This window comes from Rhinatrema bivittatum, chromosome 2 (assembly GCF_901001135.1).
Source record: "Rhinatrema bivittatum chromosome 2, aRhiBiv1.1, whole genome shotgun sequence".
Lineage (NCBI taxonomy): Eukaryota > Metazoa > Chordata > Amphibia > Gymnophiona > Rhinatrematidae > Rhinatrema > Rhinatrema bivittatum.
Genome location: NC_042616.1, coordinates 537,232,288 through 537,250,919, shown reverse-complemented (window position 1 = coordinate 537,250,919; position 18,632 = coordinate 537,232,288). Strand labels below are relative to the sequence as shown.

The 18,632-nt window shown below is 44.2% G+C and overlaps 1 protein-coding gene across 5 annotated transcripts in view; it reads right to left on the bottom strand.

Annotated features, from left to right (window-relative positions):
- The window catches only part of MBP (myelin basic protein), a 459,476-nt gene extending 441,201 nt beyond the window's left edge, over positions 1–18,275 (bottom strand). For 2 of the 5 annotated variants that reach the window (XM_029590841.1, XM_029590846.1), the window contains exon 1: positions 12,941–13,565. The gene's annotated coding sequence lies outside the window, so the exon portion shown is untranslated. Of the gene's footprint in view, positions 1–12,940; positions 13,566–13,816; positions 13,861–18,070 lie in introns of those variants that run through there. The other 3 variants (XM_029590845.1, XM_029590844.1, XM_029590842.1) reach the window with 3 other exon arrangements.
- Between the last annotated feature and the right edge of the window lie 357 nt (positions 18,276–18,632).

Sequence of the window (18,632 nt, the reverse complement as noted above, 5' to 3'; positions counted from 1 at the left end):
ATACAGGCATGTGCGTGCATGTTTTAAGTTTACACTCCCAATCTACAAATCGGAATTTTAACAGCATTTCTTACTCTGTTTGTTATAATCTGCATCTGTCTTTCACTGACGTACCACCATGTATTTAGGGCCCATCTCAATATTTGCAAACTGCAGTTATTTTGTTTAGTAAAGTTTCTCTGATCATAAAAGTTCAGCAGACCCATACTTCTATCACTTTCAAGTTCCTGTTCCGCCATACATTTGTGAAACTTCTATCCTGTGATTTCATATTCACCAGAATACAATACAGCAGATAACTACTTCTAATTAGAAATCAATTTTAGCACACTGTATGTCACAAAATTATGAGACATTCATTGAAAACCAGTGACAATGACAGTGTAAAAAAAAAAAATAATAAAGTACACAAACGTGAGAACCAAACCACTGAAAGTCTCAAACTGTATTTTTAAATCAGAGTTCTTCAAATTATTCCATTTCTTCTGATGTCAAGTCTTGTTTGCTTTCTTCTTTCTAGGTCTTTTTGCATACAACTGTACCTCTATTAAAAAAAAAAAAAGAAGTCTATCTTGCTTTCTAATCAAATGTCAGTTTGCCATGGCAAAAACCCATAAACATCCTTAACCTACATGCTAAAGGCTCATTAATACCCCAGACTTCAGGCTTGAATAGGTCTCTATACATATGTACATTTTTACCCACAGTGGAACTGCACACCATGGGCTTCGCTGAAAGAATCTACACACAAAATTAAGAAAGAAGGGTTAAAACAAACAAACAAAAAAACCCCGAACATTTTATGTTGTCATATTTGGGGAGGGGGCTATGTTTCTGACATTAGATAGGATAAATCTTTCAGGAAAAGGCGGAGGCAAAAGCATCATCCAACAATAAGAGGTCTTAAAATATGAGATACAACTGCATCAGGCACTCAAGTCTTCCAGCAAACTCAATTTCAACCTTCTCTTATAAAAATGTGACATCACATGTCCCCCAAATAAGAAAGTGCCCCAGAATCAAGAATTCCATTGAGTGGTAGACAGGAGTTAAACACTGTGAAGAACGGAATGCCTTCATCGAAGACAGGACTGATAGTTAAACATGCGAGCCTAATGGGCTGGGAAGCTCACATGACAGATATTTCAGGGACAGCATGCCCTCTGCAAAAGACAGAGCTTCCAATAAATGCAGTGCTGGGTGCACTTGTGAGGTTAACACATTATAAAAAAAAGGCAGTCTGACCATTAAGACAAGACAATGAGATACTTAATGAATCAAGGAAGAGCAAGGAGTCTATTGATGTGGAAGAAAGTAAAGAATGTATTTTGGGTAGGAAATCTTAATTTTCATTTCTACTCATCTAAGCTGATTGTAAAAGGAAATGTTTTAAACAAATAATGGAGTTATCCAGGAAAAAAAAACAAAACTAAATAAAACAGGAGCTCTAGCGAGAGGCATTTCAGCAATTATGCACCAACTGGGGAAATCCTAGAGGTAGATCATTTTCTTCAAGAGCCATGAACAAAGATTCTTCCATTCTTCTCCATACTCAAGATAAGGCTCTTGGTGCTCTACTCCAGGCTGCTGAAGCAAAAGACTTTTTAGTAGGAGAAAGCCAAGTCTGGAAACGTCAGAATCAGTCATCCTAACTGGATCCTAATGTATTCGTATTCAGAACCAATGGCAATGAAGCTCGAACATTACACCTATGTCAGGATCTACTCAGTGATGGTCCAGTGATTTATGCAAACTTTGAATCCTGATATAGGTATTGAAAGACACTAAACAGGAAAAACATTTCAGAGAAGCGATCAGCTCCAGAGTTCAAACAATTCATCTAGGCTGAAGGCTTATTATGGAATTTATAATTTTCCCATGTTCATAAAGAAACACTGTAGCTTAAAAAAAAAAAAAAAAGTTCTCCTCAAAATTTTTTTTTTTTTTTAATAAAAGGGGTCATTATGGTCACTTGTCCTGGAATATTCTTCACAATGGCAGCTGCAGCAATTGAAGCAATCAGCTTGAAGGTGGCCTTCTTAGTGGTCTTGCATCAGGATGTTATAATGCTCCTTAAACGGCAAGAATATTCTTTTGTCCTGAAGAGAAATAAATTGTGCCACCTTGAAGTCATACATTAGCACTCAATGCCCTTACAGCACTTCCATTTCGGCCCGTGGCAGAGGTTTCACTCTTGCTTCTTTCAATCAAAACTGAATTTTCAGTTGCTACTCGCTCAGCAAAAAGGGTTATGGAATGTCAGTCTTTGACAACTAGACAGCCACATGTGGTTTTTCATAACGATAATCGCAAATACATTCAATGATCCATCTGAGTCTAATAGTGCAATCTTCCTTTCATCCCACTCCTAGCAATGACAAAGAAGTTTAAGTTAATTTTTGTAAAGATCTGTGACCATCCAAACTGAACAGACTGCAAGATACCAGGAAAACCATCTCTGTGCTGATCCAGACAAAAGGTCTCCAGCTTCTAAATGGCTAATTTCAAAATAAATTAAATGATGCATCAACAGATTTAAAACTCAACAAGCAAGTCTTCCAGAAATAATAAACAGCACCTGAGAAAGGCTGTTCCTACATCCTTGCCTAGAACTGCAAAAACAATGGCCATGGTCTATGCAAGGCAACCAGTTAGTCCTTGCTGGACTGTTTCATGAAATATTGCAGACTGGGATATCCATCCCTCCTCTGAAGTTTCTTTTGAAAGAAGATATCTTGCTGGTATGATTTGTAGACAAGTCCAGAACACAGAAAGCAGATCCATAAAAGGAAGAATATTTATAGATCAAAATATTTTTTTGGATGTAAAAAAAAACAAACCAAAAACAAACAAACCCATACACAGAATTACAAGTTTGTGTCCTAAAATTTTCAAAAGGTGATACTAGTAAAATTCAGTAACCTATTTTTTTCACCAAGAGGTTTGTTTTTTTTTTGTTTCACAAAAAAAAAGACTCTTCTGTATCCTACTACAAATGGGTCATAGCACTGCATACATCAAGATGACAGGAAAAAAAAAAGGATAGTTAGCTGTAAGGATGCCTAAGAAACCAACTGTACTCCAAATGACAAGAGTAGACATGCTATTGTCAGACCAGCACCTATACTAGATGCCCAACTCCTCCCATACAGGAAGTTTACTCTGATTAACAATTAGTATTCTCATGAACTTCTCCATCTGATGTACTAAAGAGATATCCATGCTCGCTACATATAGCCTGTCTCATGCATCCGGTTTAAAACCCTAATCAGTAAAACAAAAGCAAGTATAAAAAGATCTATGAATACATTGACTAGAGGTCACACATTCAACAAAATTATTCACTAGTGCAACACCACCGAGAGAAAATAATCAATGGCTTGCCAAATGAAAAACTAGACCCTGGGACATCATGCCGCAGACCTCTTCTGCTTGCATACTCCTTTGCCAAGTCATTATATATGGCCTTTTCTTAGCTACCACACAACCATAATTTTGTGTCCTTAATTAAATCTAGTCTCTAAAAAGGTTGCTGTGCTGCTCAATATACATTAGCATTATTTCCAACCACAAGACTGAATTAATGTACTGCATTACTCACTGAAATACACGTGCTTCTGCCCAACAGCATGTGAGTGTGTCTATATACATTTTCAACATCATCTGTACCATAAAGTTTTTTTTTTTGTAAATTTCTGGCACTCAATGAAATTAGGACAGCCTTAGCCTTACAAAACGATGAAAATGGTCCTGCTATATAATAACCAGCTCCATGAGTTTGCATAGAAACGACGTCAGAAAAAGACCAAACAGTCCATCCAGTCTGCCCAGCAAGCTTATGGTAGCATCTGCCATACCATACAAATCACCCCCATAATGGTAGCAGATGCCGTGTCATATAGGTCACCCCCATACTTAGTCCTCCAAACTGTCAAAGTCAGGGCCCTTGTTTGTTGCTGTTACCTCTTGCTGTTGAAGAGGAGTGCAATTTAGAGTTGCATCAAAAGTATCAGGCTTATTGGTTAAAGGTAGTAACAGCAGCATCAGCAAGTTACCCCCATGCTTGTATTCCCAGACCATAAAATTCAATGTCCTTGTTGACTGTTGTCTAACAATTCCCCTTTTCCTCTCTTCCCCCTGCCATTGAAGCAGAGAGCAATGATGGAGTTGCATCAACAGCATGAAGGTTTATTGGTTAAGGGCAGTAACTGCCACACCAGCAAGCTACCCCCTTGCCTCTTTTCATTCATTCCCATCCTCTTGCCTTTAGTGACCCACAGTGTTTATCCCACGCCCCTTTGAAATCTTTCACTGTTTTCGTCTTCACCACCTCCTCTGGAAGGGCATTCCAGGCATCCACCACCCTCTCTGTGAAGAAATACTTCCTGATGTTATTGCTTTCAGGTCCTTATCTCACATATTTATTACAGCACAAACTGTTCTGGCCTGGATGTCACTGCTGCTATTAAACCATAGGTGTTTTAAAAACAAACTAAAAAAAAAAAAAAAAAGTTCAAAGATAGCTGTAAATAATTCAAAACCAAGCAGAGCGGTGCACCCTCCCAATCCTCAAAAGTTTAAAGCAACTTCATGCCAAAACGCTTCTTTAATACTGCAACCATGCCAACACAAGTTCAGGCATAATCACAGATCAACACAGGTAAGAAAGGGAAAGTAAGATACAAAAGTGATAAGCTAAAATATTTTCAAAAAATAAATTTTAGAAAAAAGGTGCAGAATGCATTCGTGTCAACTCAAAATGATTCTGGCTCAAAGGTCACAGAGTTACGCAATCCCAGGGGAGTGTACGAAGGAGCCACGTTCTAATTCGCCCCTGCCACAGGGCAGCGGAGAACATAGCACCAGGCCCCAACTAGCGGAGAAAATAATTTCGGAATATAAGCGCACTGTGAATCCTCACATGGCATTCCAATACTGCCACATGTTTGAGACTTTTCAAAATAACATCAATCTTGAAAATGTGAATACAGAGAACTCAAAACAGTATAAAGATTCATTTTTTTTTTTTTTCAAGCAAGGCCTCCATCCTGTACAACCATCAGTGAATGATTTCAAACTAAACTAAAAAAATAAAAATAAGATTTAGTGATTCAAGACTGTTTCATAAATCCTTCAGTTAATCTTTAATAACTATGTTACTGGGTGTCTCCACTTTACACTACTTAGTAGTAATAAACTACTCACAAAGCACCCTGAAAAATTCAAATCCTGGTAGCTGGTTACGAACAGGAACAGGTTTTAACTATTATCTCCAGACATTCAGACATTCAGAAGCAAATACACAGAAAGTCTGAATTCTGTTCATTTGCTGTGGCTTGCAGTTCTGTGAATCACTAGGACTGATGCTTTTTAATATATTTATAAATGACCTGAAAATGGGAACAAAGCAAGCCGATCAAATTTGCCAATGACAACTTTGAATAATTGTGTGTCAAATCACAAGAGAATTGTGAGAAATGGCAATAGGATCTTGCGAGACTGGGCAAGCAGATGTCAAACAAAATTTAGGGGGTAATTTTCAAAGGAGTTACGCGCATAAATGTAACTACTATTGTAGCAATTTTCAAAAGCCATTTACTCACGTAAAGTGCACTTATGCAAATAAATCCTATGGACGATTCAATGGCATATATTGTAGCAATTTTCAAAAGCCCACTTACTCGAGTAAAGTGCATTTACATGCGTAAAACCCAGATTTACGCATGTAAATGCTTTTGAAAAGGACCCAAAAAGCACAAAGGAAGGCGATCTATAACAGCCGTCAGGATGAAAAGAAAAGAATAGATGCCTGTAGTCTAAAATTAATCCTTTATTGAAGTGGAGACACAAGGGTAGCCCGACTCTGGCCGAGTTTCGCCGTCACAAAACGGCTGCCTCAGGGGCTTAAATCAATCTTCTTGAGTTCATCAATCATAATAAATGAAAGATGATCGTATAGATCACGATGTGATCTCTTATACTGCTCCGTCTTGCAACATTCACAAACATCGATCTCCACTTGTGACGGCGAAACTCGGCCAGGATGTTTGACTTCACAAGTGGAGATCGATGTTTGTGAATGTTGCAAGACGGAGCAGTATAAGAGATCACATCGTGATCTATACGATCATCTTTCATTTATTATGATTGATGAACTCAAGAAGATTGATTTAAGCCCCTGAGGCAGCCGTTTTGTGACGGCGAAACTCGGCCAGAGTCGGGCTACCCTTGTGTCTCCACTTCAATAAAGGATTAATTTTAGACTACAGGCATCTATTCTTTTCTTTTCATCCCGAATGCTTTTGAAAATCCGCCCCTTAATGTAGACAAGTACAAAGTGATGCACTTCGGGAAGAGTAACCCAAATTAAAGCTACAAAGTTCCACATTAGGAATCACCATTCAGGAAAAAGATCTAGGCATCATTGTTGATATTATGTTGAAATCTTCTGCTCAGTGTGCAGCAGCAGCAGCCGCCAAGAAAGCAAATAGAATGCTAGAGATTATGAGGAAAGGAATGGAGAATAAAACAGAGAATATCCTAATGCCTCTGTGTCGTTCCATGGTGTGACCTCATCTTGAGTATTGTGTTCAGTTCTGGTCACCACATCTCAAGAAAGAAATAGCAGAATTAGAAAAGGTACAGAGAAGGGTGACCAAGATGATAAAGGGGATACAACAACTCCACCATGAGCAAAGTGTTAGAGAGGCTAGGATTCTTCAGCTTGGAGAAGAAACGGCTGAGAGGAGATATGACAGAGGTCTATAAAATAATGAGTGGAATGAAACAAGTAGATGTTAATCAGTTGTTTACTCTTTCAAAACATACAACAGGGGACACACAATGACATTACTAGATAATACATTTAAAACTAACAAGAGAAAATATTTTTTTTACTTAATGTATAATTAATCTCTGGAATTCATTGCCAGAGAATGTGGTGAAAGCTATTAGTATAGCTATGTTTAAAACATTTTTGGACAAGTTCCTGGGGGAAAAGTCCATTAACCATTATTAAGGTAGAGTTGCAGAAACCCATTGCTTATACTTGGGATAAGCAGCTTGTAATCTATCCTCCCCTTGGTTTTTGTGACCTGGATTGGCCACTGTTGGAAACAGAATACTTGGCTTGATGAACCCTTGATCTGACCCAGTATGGCATGTTCTTATGTTCACTTAGGAGACGTTACCGAACTCAGGGCAGTTCCTAAGATCACAAGTGCAAACCCTGCTCTCCCACTGACTTTCCTTGTGACTTTACTTCAATTGGTGTGGGTACAAGATATGATGTCAACACTTTCTCTATTTTATATTTTAGAAACTGCTGTGCCAATCACACACTAAAAACCAGAGTCTGACTTTCCCTCACAAAGTTGGCGCTCTCTTGAGTTTCAGAAGTATTATACCTGAGAAAGATTTCTTGATACTGTGTTGAATGACATACATTAGTAGCAGCATTACACACATTAGAATCTTGGATGTATGTCAACATTTTACCTTGCTCTAATTTACTAAAAAGACTATCAAATATCTGGAATGCTCCTGTCCTCCCCCCCCCCCCCCCCCTTTCTCATCTCCAGTAATCCCTTATTTTACTGGGGAAAAGAATGGATGGAGGTCATGATGGAAAAATACAAATATGTGTCAGGCTTCAATGAAGTATGGAAAGGTGACAATTCCCATAGAAGAAATTGTTCAAGGTCAAGGAATCATGTTACAAAGTTGCACTGAGGAAGGTTCAAAGGAAACCAGAAAAAAAAACCCCCCAGAATAGGCAACAAGCCGATGTAGTGGCATCCAAAACCATGAAAGAATTGTGTCACAGAGCACAGCGGTAAGGGCAGATGAGGGGGCCAACAGAAAGGAGGCATAAAGGAACAAGCCTGCATGTTTGCTCATTCACATGAAACTTTGGAGGACCAATGCAAGCCAATAAGCAGAGTGTGGTGGGTGGACCCCTACATCAGGCTTCCAAAAAGCCTGGGGAAACCTGTAGTCAGTGGCCATGGCTACAACCCCAATAGCATTAGACTCCAAAAAAGGCAGAGGTAGCCAGCGCAGAGTGGCCATAGTTACAACCCTAACATCACTGAGCATGTCTAGGACAAGATCTAGAGGCCAGAGGTGTGAAGTGTGCAGAGACGTCAGGAGACACGGTGGGGAGCTGGTTGCTTTAAGTCTAGGAAGTTATAGGACTCATCTACCCAATGGGGTAGAAACCCAGAGGGGAAGATAACTGGGCAGACTGGATGGGAGAATTGGCTTCTCTCTGCCCTCATTTACTATCTAATATTTTGGTGAGTTTATGTCCAAGCAACACAGGAGGGAGAGGAATTCATGGCCTCTAGGCCTGATAAATATGCCCTGGGGCTACAGTCATCCCTTCTTCCAGTGCTAATGAAGGATATAAACTAAAAGTAGAATGGTAGTGAGCTGAGGATGCAGTTAACTTGCTCTGGGGTCAAAATAAAAATGCACAGATTTGCTTTAATTTGAGCATAAACATCTCCATTCAATGACACCGGCATTGTCTAAGAGACAAGTCTTAGCTCTCACTCATCCTCATCATGTTATCATTTATAGCCAGACAGATAGAAATGCAACATATAATCAGAGTCGAGAGGAATAGGAGCACGGAGGCACAACGAAGACGCAGCGGCTTCTTTAGTCTCTCCCTGGCGATTTAAGGCTCCTGGATGGAGCAGTGAACATGCCACTAATATGATCTACCCACCCACTTGCTGTGTTACAATGCTCAGTGCACCAGACAATTTTTAATCTTCTAGCATGTCACACTTTCCTTGGACCTCATTGCCTCTCATTTTCGTAACCTAATCTCTATATGCTGTTCTTTATGCAACAGGTATTCCCTTTTTTAAGATTAAGATTATACTGGATAGCATTTAAAAAATATGCTATCTAGTATAATGAACATATTTGCTGATTTTCCTCATCTTTTGCAACTGTCAAAGTGCATCAAGGGCAATATTAAACAGGGGAGCTGGTTTCAAAGTCCATGTTCAAGTTTTTCCAAATGGAAGAGATTCCAGAGAAATTTAAACCCGAGGTTGGGACTCACCTGTCCTTTCATTCGGGCCCAGAGTAAAGCACATAATACAGAAAGGAAGGAAGAAGTCTTTCGCTGCATCTTTTCTGCCAGCCTGCAAAAGCCTCGTAAACAACAAACTATGGGGGCTGTCAAAAGGAGTTTCTCCCATTCTGTGTCTATGGGAAAAAATGCTTAGTGAATCAGGCCCTATGTTCTGTACTCCAAAGCATCCCCAGTCACAAAACTGACTAACAATTACAGGTTTTAGATCTTCTAAAAGGAAGCTGGCAACACATATAGGAAGTCAGCTAATGTAAGGTTTACAACTGTGGTTCTTCAGAGAGGTAAGTGTAATCCACCATTGAGATATGCACATTGTTTGCTGGATACACATCTTTTATTTACTTATGCCAATTTTTGAGAAGGGTTATAAAAAAACTGTATCACTGAAACACCATATTGAGACCGAGATCTATCAGAATGCAGCACCGTGCATGTTGACTGTCAGCTCTTTACTATATTTCTCTCAAAATGTTTTGAGCACATTTACTGGTTATGATAGCACATGGTCCTCTTCTGCACAGCCTCCTTGATTGCCATTTTCCACTCATCATTATGCCTTTTCCTCTGCAGCCTTCACTTTTTTTTTTTTTTAATAGTCTGAAGTCTACCCTTATTTTTCCACATCTGGACTGAAACCTTATCTGAATTACCTCCCCCTCATCACACAAAGCCATGCCAATCTTGGGACTGCCACCAAACCCTCTTATTCTGACACACATTGTTAATGCTCACTGTGCCATGATCCTTGCCCTTCTGCCAACCATAGGCCAATATTGTGTACCAGTCTATCAACATCTATCAGCAAGAATCCTGACCAACACCAACCGTGGAGAACACATATCACCCATCCTCCGTAACTTACACTGGCTCCCAGTGAACTACAGAATCCTTCACAAATCACTCACTCTAATTCACAAATCCATCTACAATCACCTACATCTGGACCTGGTATTCCCTCTCAATCTTCATATCTCCAACAGACCAACTAGAGAAGCATATAAAGGAACCCTACAGGCCCCTCCCACAAAAGCTACTCGCCTCACCTCGACCAAAGATCGTTCATTTTCGACAGCAGGCCCAGCTATCTGGAACAATATCCCTTCCGACCTCAGACTGGAACCCTGCCTCTCAACATTCAAGAAAAAACTTAAGACCTGGCTCTTCCGCCAAGCCTTCTCAGATCCCCCTGATACACATTAGCCGAGGTTCTATGGATCTCCGTACCTCCTTCAAGTTTCTAATAAGATCCTCCCCTGACTCACCAATTGTTTATACTTGTTTACTGCATTCCTAGGCCTTTTTTCTTCCAGCAATCCATGCCTCCAAGTTTACTATCCTTGTTGAATGTAACTGTGTTTTTCCTGTTTAAACTATTGTATTTGGTTCAGTCCCCCAATTCGATGTAAACCGATCTGATATGGTTTTTTAACCATGAAGGTCGGTATAGAAAAGTGTTAAATAAATAAAATATCATCTCCAGGAGAATCTAAGATTTTCCTTCAATGATAGCTGCAGCTTCCTGTTACAAGGGCCAAAATGAGAGAGGACAGAATGAGGGAGCAGCACACGCAAATGCCCACAAAAAAGAGAGACTTGGATACCCCAATGAAAGAGCCCAGACTGTTTTAAAAGAGAGCTAGTAAAAAATGATACATTAAAACAATCCTAAAAGACAAGGCCAACCAATGTAATAAAGTGTACTAAAGTTATCACACTATTTACTACTGTTTTAGTGCATAAAGATATGAGTTAAGTGTAGTAGAATGAGCACATTTTGGCACCTTTCCATACAAATAGCATGGTAATGAAGTACATCTGATATTACTAAGATTGCGAGAAGTGAGCTAAAAATTCAGAGTCAAATAACTTGATTTTAAAACTAAATATTTACTTCAGTGTCTGAGGTAAGGTTGAACTTCCATATACATCTAATTGGAAGAAAATGGAAGCTTAAAAATAAATAATCCACCCACAGAATCAGGATCCCTGGGCTGGAGATCCTTAGGTGCTGGTTCTCCAAGTCACTGACCCACAGGCCTGAGGATGTTGAAATCAGGGTGTCTGTGCATGGGTATCCGGCTTACATGGTTGCCAGGCCTAAGAGTTCTAGAACCAACATCCTGATCCTGAACAACCTGTAATCTGGCCACACAGTGGGGTGTGTATGGGGGGAGAGTCTGGGTACAGCTGTTAGCCCAGGCTCCTCAGTCAGAGGGTCACCACCCAGGGGTCTCTGACTCATAGCAATGGAGCCAAAGAGTTTTTTTTTTTTTTTTTTTAAAGGTGGAAATTACATTTTTCTCGAATCTCTAACCACTGAGATTAAAAATAGTAAAGTTTAAATTAACATGGTAACATAGAAATGACTGCACTAAAAGGACCAAAATGGTCCATCCAGTCTGCCTAGCAAACTTCTTATGGTAGTATCTGTTGCACGGTGCAGGTCACCCCCATGTTTCTCTTAAGGGTAACAACTGCTGCTCTGTGCAGTTATCCCCAAGTCTTATAACCACCTTTAAAAATTTACTACTAGCAACATTTTTCCTAGGTGATGAGCCTTCTTGAAAATTCAGTACTGCTTGACATGCTTTATTTATGGACCTGTCCATAGAAGCAGTCCTATGTTTTTTCTCTTATGTCTGCTCATCAGTACCCAAGACCGTAAAAAGCTCAAGGCTTGGGTTGGTTGTCTCTGAATCCAATTGCTCTCTCCCCCCCCCCCCCCCCCATCAAAGCAGAACGTCCTTGATAAAATTATAGTTAATTTTACTACCATTTTTAAGGCATACGTAAACTGTTTTTAAAGTACACTTTTACCGATTAAATGTACATATTTTTTTTTTTAACCACTGTGTACTCTCTACATGTCATTAACTCATTACATCACAAGCAAAAGTATATTTTAGTGCAAACTGTTAGCAAATCTTATCACACCTGCGCCTTGGTGAACAGATAAGGAAACCCTGCAGCAAGTTGCCCACAGGATGCCAGCAGCCATTAGAACGGCACAACATATGCAGATGGTGAGTAAGCTAACATAGCAAGCATGCCAACTCACCAGTCAAACAGGAGGCGAATCCCTCCATGCCCAGTCCACAGACTGATCAGGGCGGAAACCTAAGCTCAGGGACTTTGATTGAAGGCCTACCAAGGAGTACACCTAAGGGACCAAGCACGATCACCAGCACCTAAGCCATGAACTAGGCTCCTGCAAACCTGTTAATGTCATTTTTACTCTGTCGGTAAAGAAAACCAGTCACTTAGTTCATATACAGCTTACTTTTTTGTTTTCTAACTAGGGCTGTGGGCACACACCTGAAGCAGCAACCAGCTGCTCACATGCGAGAAAGCAGGAAACGAAAGCCTGATACAAAGGAAGGAAAAAAAAAAAAAAAGCAAACCCTGACAAAGTCCTACTTATTTCATCGTCGCTGAAAAACACCAGCCGCCCACGTTACGACCGCATTTTCGATTCTGAGCGGAGTAACAGGCAGGAGTCTGGGGGAGGGCACTGAACTCTCTGCCCCTGTATATCTGGGGCCCGCCACAGCCGTCCTGGGCAGGGTGCGCGGCGCCCTTGCTCTGCAACCGGAAGCAGCGCTCAGCTCCCAAGACACCCACCCCCGGGTAATAAAATGCAGGTTTCCACGCGTGAGCCTCCGCCTCCCCCTGCAGCCCGGGCTGAGAGAGATGAAGGGGAATCAAAGCCACTTTCCCACCAGTCCCCCTTCCCTTCCCCTCCCCAGCACCCAGGTGTCCGCGGCAGCCGCGGCCTCCCCCGGATCCCAGGTGACGCAAGGAGCGATCCCTCCTTCCCCGGACACCCACCGTTCACACCTCACACTTGATCCGTGCCTCTGCCGTCCGGGGCTGGTGGTGGGGGGGGAGGAGGTCGGCACTCAGCAGCACCGGGGCAGGGAACCGTGGACAGACAAGAGACACCGGCTCCCAGCTACTGTATGGCCGCAAGGGAAGGCACGAAGCAGCCCCCGCTTCACAGCTGCTGCTGCCGCTGACACTGGCGCCGCCCCCCCACCCCCACCGCTCAGGTTGCTGGTCCGGGATCTGCCAGCTGTGACAGGTCTTCTTCGCCTTACGGATGATCGCCAAGGCTGCACGCTTCGGCTCCTTCTCCTCCCGCAGCCGAAGGAGGCTAAGTGACACCCGGAGCGCGAAATCAGCTTTTTGAACGCAGCACCCTCCTCCTCCGCTTCTTCCTGTCCTCGCAAGGTGACGCTCCCGCCCCGGCACACTCACTGCTCTTGCCCTGCCCGAGATCGGCCACCTCCCCACCTCCCCGGAGCTGGCTGAGCCTGGCCGGGGGGGGGGGTGGGGCCCGCAGCTTAAAAAAAAGCTTCGCCCTTTTGGCGTGGCCCTTCCGTTGCAGGCTCTCTTGGATCGATCAGCAAGGGTGCAACAACCTGAAAATTCAAGACAGAGATGTAGTTGTGCAAAGGTACATTTGTAAAAAATTGTTTGGAGGGTTTTTTTTTTGTCAAGTGCAAGTCACGTCATTAGAAAAAGAACCAATTAGGAGCCCTGCGACTCCGTTAGGGAGCAGGGCACAATGGGGCGGGTAAGGCAAGGTAGGCAGGGCTAAGTGGGAGTAGAAGAGGGAGAGCCAGCACGGGCAGCCCCTCCTTTTCGTCCTGTGCAGAGCTGCTTCATCAGCTTCAGATCACCTCTAGGATCAAGCACCTTTACCTCCTTGCAGGGCTGTGCTATGTCAGTTTTGCTTCCCGGTTCCTCGTGCTCCAGCGCTGCCGAGCCCGGCCGGGGTGGCTCCTCTCTCAGCACGGCTGTGCTGTAAGAGGCTGATCTCAGCACGGCTGTGCTACAACAGTTTTGCTTTTACTTTCACTTTGCCTCCAGCACGGCTGTGCTGTAAGAGGAGCAGATCAGCTAAAGGAGCAGGAACGATTTCTTTGATTACATCATTGGGTAAAGTACAAAAACTTTGCGGCTTATAGGCAAAATGTTGAGAATATTAATGGTAATTTTGTGCTGCTAAGGTCTGGAAGGTATGCTCACCCCCTCCCCCCTTTTGCATTGAGCTGGCTCTGCATTACCAGTACTTTATTTAATGAAAAGGCTTTGAATGCATGGCTGCTTCTGCCTGGAATGTTATTTTAACTAAGGAAATGCCTTAGCACATGGCTGGTTATATATATTTTAACAATTATATATTTAGTGAAACGCCATGGGCACATGGCCACACTTTACCTGTTGTTATATATATATTTTATGAACTCATGGCTGGCTTTCAGCACAATGCTTGCTCTGCATTACTGGTTGCTGTATTTATTGAAAGGGCAGCAAGTGCAGGGCTGGTTATCTTTCACTTGTAGCCTCTTAAGAAACGCCATTGAAGGGGTCTGCACATGGTGCATGCATAGGTGGTTAGAGCACATGGCTGGCAGTAGCAGGCTTGGTAGCTCAGTGGTTAGAGCACTGGTCTTGTAGGCTTGCTTTACTTTAAAATCAACGTTTTCTATGTATTGCTTTACCCCTCGCTCTCTAAATTGCTAGGAAGTGGGCAGGCTTCATGTCTGCCATGCTACCTCAGCAACCTGTGGATGTGCTTTGTTATACCTAAGTAATCTGACAATTAAAAAGTAGCCAGCATCCCCGTAGTTGGGAATTCTGATGATATGTCTATGGGACAGTGGTACGGCATCTGAGTGCTCAGCCAGGTTAACAGGATGTTTTTTATATTAATCCTAAAGGTGATATTTAGTATTCGGTTATTATTTAAAGGGACAGCTGTCCCATGTGCACATTTATACTGAATTATAAGGGGTACAGGACCCTCAGCTTGATAGATATGATGATTTAGGCTGTGCTATGCAGCGCTATACAAAATAAATTAAAATATTAATAAAGGTCAGCTTACATCTTAGCATGGTATTGTGGTTCTTATTGTAAGGGCTTGCCAGCAGCCATCTTAAAGTAGCACATGGCAGCGGCCATGTTTGGGGGGGGGTCAGCACATGGCAGTGGCCATGTTGGGGGGGGGGGGGGGGGGGTCAGCACATGGCAGCGGCCATGTTGGGATCGCCACGAGCATATTTGACGCCGGTGCCGAGATAATCCCAACTGAGAGCCTGGTGGTGTATCAAAAAAAAAAAAAAAATTAAGACAAGTAAATTATTAAAGTCTGCTGATCAATTAATTGTGACTTTGTAATACAGTATTTACCAGTACAGAATGGCGACGGCGAGCCAGTGGTCATCGACCGCAGCCGAGTCCGCGACGCTGCATCAGCCCCCCCCTTGAGGCAGACGGGTCAGCAGTGGGGCTGATTGAAGTTCCAAGCCGGCCCCAAAATTCAAGGCCTAGCAGGAAGACCGTAAGGAAGGGAAAACGTCAGAAGCAAATGGGTACTTCCAATCCATCATCACACACTCCGCTACAACTCCTCCCAATGTAACAGCAGCAACACCCATTCCTGCAGTTACAGCTATAAGTGACTTAGACCTGTTGCTATTGGAGGTTAAGGAGCTTGCTGCCGCGCATGGCACAGATTGGCTAAGGCAGCGCATGTCAGAGTTTCCCTCTCCGTCTCAGGAGCGCCCACCAAGCGACGAGCCTCGGCAAGATTCCACATTGATCTCCTTTATTCCAAGGAGTTCGTCGGCAGCTTCTCGCAAGAGGAGCACCAGACCCCACAGCAAGCAGGGGCATTAGTCAGAAAGAGAAAGCACCCGGCGGGCCTGAAAACGATTGTGGCCGGGCCCCACGGTGGCGATGGGGCGCCCACGCCAACATCAGGGTCTGGTACTGCCCTCGGCTCACTGGCTACAGCTTCTAGGGCTGCTAGCACTGGGACCACTTCTCGAGACTTGGGACGAGGTAAGCCCCAGACTTGCGACCCTTTATCGTCATCAGATTGCAGTGATACTGAGAGAGTGTTAGTCAAGTCACTTTGCTCTCTATTCCATTCTCTTAAAAGAAAGAGGAATGTGAGCCAAGGCAATTCGGCTGCTGTTGTCTGGGGTGCTAATCCGGTAACCGTGCCAGAGATCAGTGGGCAAACGGTTACTGAATCAGGGAGGCTACAGAGTATGCTGGCCACTCAAGGCATGCCAGCCTCACCCGCTATACCAGCCAACACGCTGCCAGCCCCAGTTCAACCTACTTTGCCGCCTGTAGATGTAAATCCTCTTTTACACACTGCTAATTGGGTGGTGCAAATTCCAGCACAGCAGTTTGGGAATGAGGTTTTATGTGGGGGTTACGTCCTTAGCTCACAGTGTGCCAGACACAATAAAAGACAAAATATTGAAGAGGGAGTACATTGACATATTTTCCCTCCTTGTTACGGATATGGAAGTGGAACCCGAAAAAGGGGGATCCGCTGAGGCCAAAGGTTGCCAAGAACATCCAAAACTGGACCAGGGCTTTCCATATTTTTATGTCCGTGATTGTGGAACATGAGCCTGCATGTGCTCCCTTTCTCATAAGATACATGGACACCATCTTGACGGCACAAAGGAGGGGAGGGTGGGCCTGGCTTAATTATGACATTCGTTTTAGGAAAAGCATGGCCCATAACCCCGCCGTCTCTTGGCAACACAGGTTGATTGACCTTTGGCTAGATGAGATGACCCTACAGAAGTCCTCATGGGCGGAGAGAGTGGGTACATCATACAGTCATCCGAGGGAGAGGGGCCTATATCGAAGGGATAGATTTTCCTTTCAAGGTTCGGGGAGGCGGGACACGTGCAGGCAGTTCAATGCTGGCCACTGCACATGGAAAAATTGCAAATTCAGGCACACTTGCTCCACATGCGGTTTAAAAAGCTCAAGGCTTGTATTGTTTGTCTCTGAATCCAATTGCTCTCCCCCCCCCCAATCAAAGCAGAACGTCTTTGATAAAATCATAGTAGTGAAATTAACTATTTTTAAGGCATACGTAAACTGTTTTTAACGTACACTTTTACCGATTAAATGTACATTTTTTTTTTTTAACCACTGTGTACTCTCTGCATGTCATTAACTCATTACATCACAAGCAAAAGTATATTTTAGTGCAAACTGTTAGCAAATCTTATCACACCTGCGCCTTGGTGAACAGATAAGGAAACCCTGCAGCAAGTTGCCCACAGGATGCCAGCAGCCATTAGAACGGCACAACATATGCAGATGGTGAGTAAATAACACAGCAAGCATGCCAACTCACCAGTCAAACAGGAGGCGAGTCCCTCCATGCCCAGTCCACAGACTGATCAGGGCGGAAACCTAAGCTCAGGGACTTTGATTGAAGGCCTACCAAGGAGTACACCTAAGGGACCAAGCACGATCACCAGCACCTAAGCCATGAACTAGGCTCCTGCAAACCTGTTAATGTCATTTTTACTCTGTCGGTAAAGAAAACCAGTCACTTAGTTCATATACAGCTTACTTTTTTGTTTTCTAACTAGGGCTGTGGGCACACACCTGAAGCAGCAACCAGCTGCTCACATGCGAGAAAGCAGGAAACGAAAGCCTGATACAAAGGAAGGAAAAAAAAAAAAAAGCAAACCCTGACAAAGTCCTACTTATTTCATCATCGCTGAAAAACACCAGCCGCCCACGTTACGACCGCATTTTCGATTCTGAGCGGAGTAACAGGCAGGAGTCTGGGGGAGGGCACTGAACTCTCTGCCCCTGTATATCTGGGGCCCGCCACAGCCGTCCTGGGCAGGGTGCGCGGCGCCCTTGCTCTGCAACCGGAAGCAGCGCTCAGCTCCCAAGACACCCACCCCCGGGTAATAAAATGCAGGTTTCCACGCGTGAGCCTCCGCCTCCTCCTGCAGCCTGGGCTGAGAGAGATGAAGGGGAATCAAAGCCACTTTCCCACCAGTCCCCCTTCCCTTCCCCTCCCCAGCACCCAGGTGTCCGCGGCAGCTGCGGCCTCCCCCGGATCCCAGGTGAACCCCAGCGCAAGGAGCGATCCCTCCTTCCCCGGACACCCACCGTTCACACCTCACACTTGATCCGTGCCTCTGCCGTCCGGGGCTGGTGGGGTGGGGGGAGGAGGTCGGCACTCAGCAGCACCGGGGCAGGGAACCGTGGACAGACAAGAGACACCGGCTCCCAGCTACTGTATGGCCGCAAGGGAAGGCACGAAGCAGCCCCCGCTTCACAGCTGGCACTGGCGCCGCCTCCCTCCCCCCCCCCCCACCGCTCAGGTTGCTGGTCCGGGATCTGCCAGCTGTGACAGGTCTTCTTCACCTTACGGATGATCGCCAAGGCTGCACGCTTCGGCGCCTTCTCCTCCCGCAGCCGAAGGAGGCTAAGTGACACCTGGAGCGCGAAATCAGCTTTTTTGAACGCAGCACCCTCCTCCTCCGCTTCTTCCTGTCCTCGCAAGGTGACGCTCCCGCCCCGGCACACTCACTGCTCTTGCCCTGCCCGAGATCGGCCACCTCCCCACCTCCCCGGAGCTGGCTGAGCCTGGCCGGGGGGGGGGTGGGGCCCGCAGCTTAAAAAAAAGCTTCGCCCTTTTGGCGTGGCCCTTCCGTTGCAGGCTCTCTTG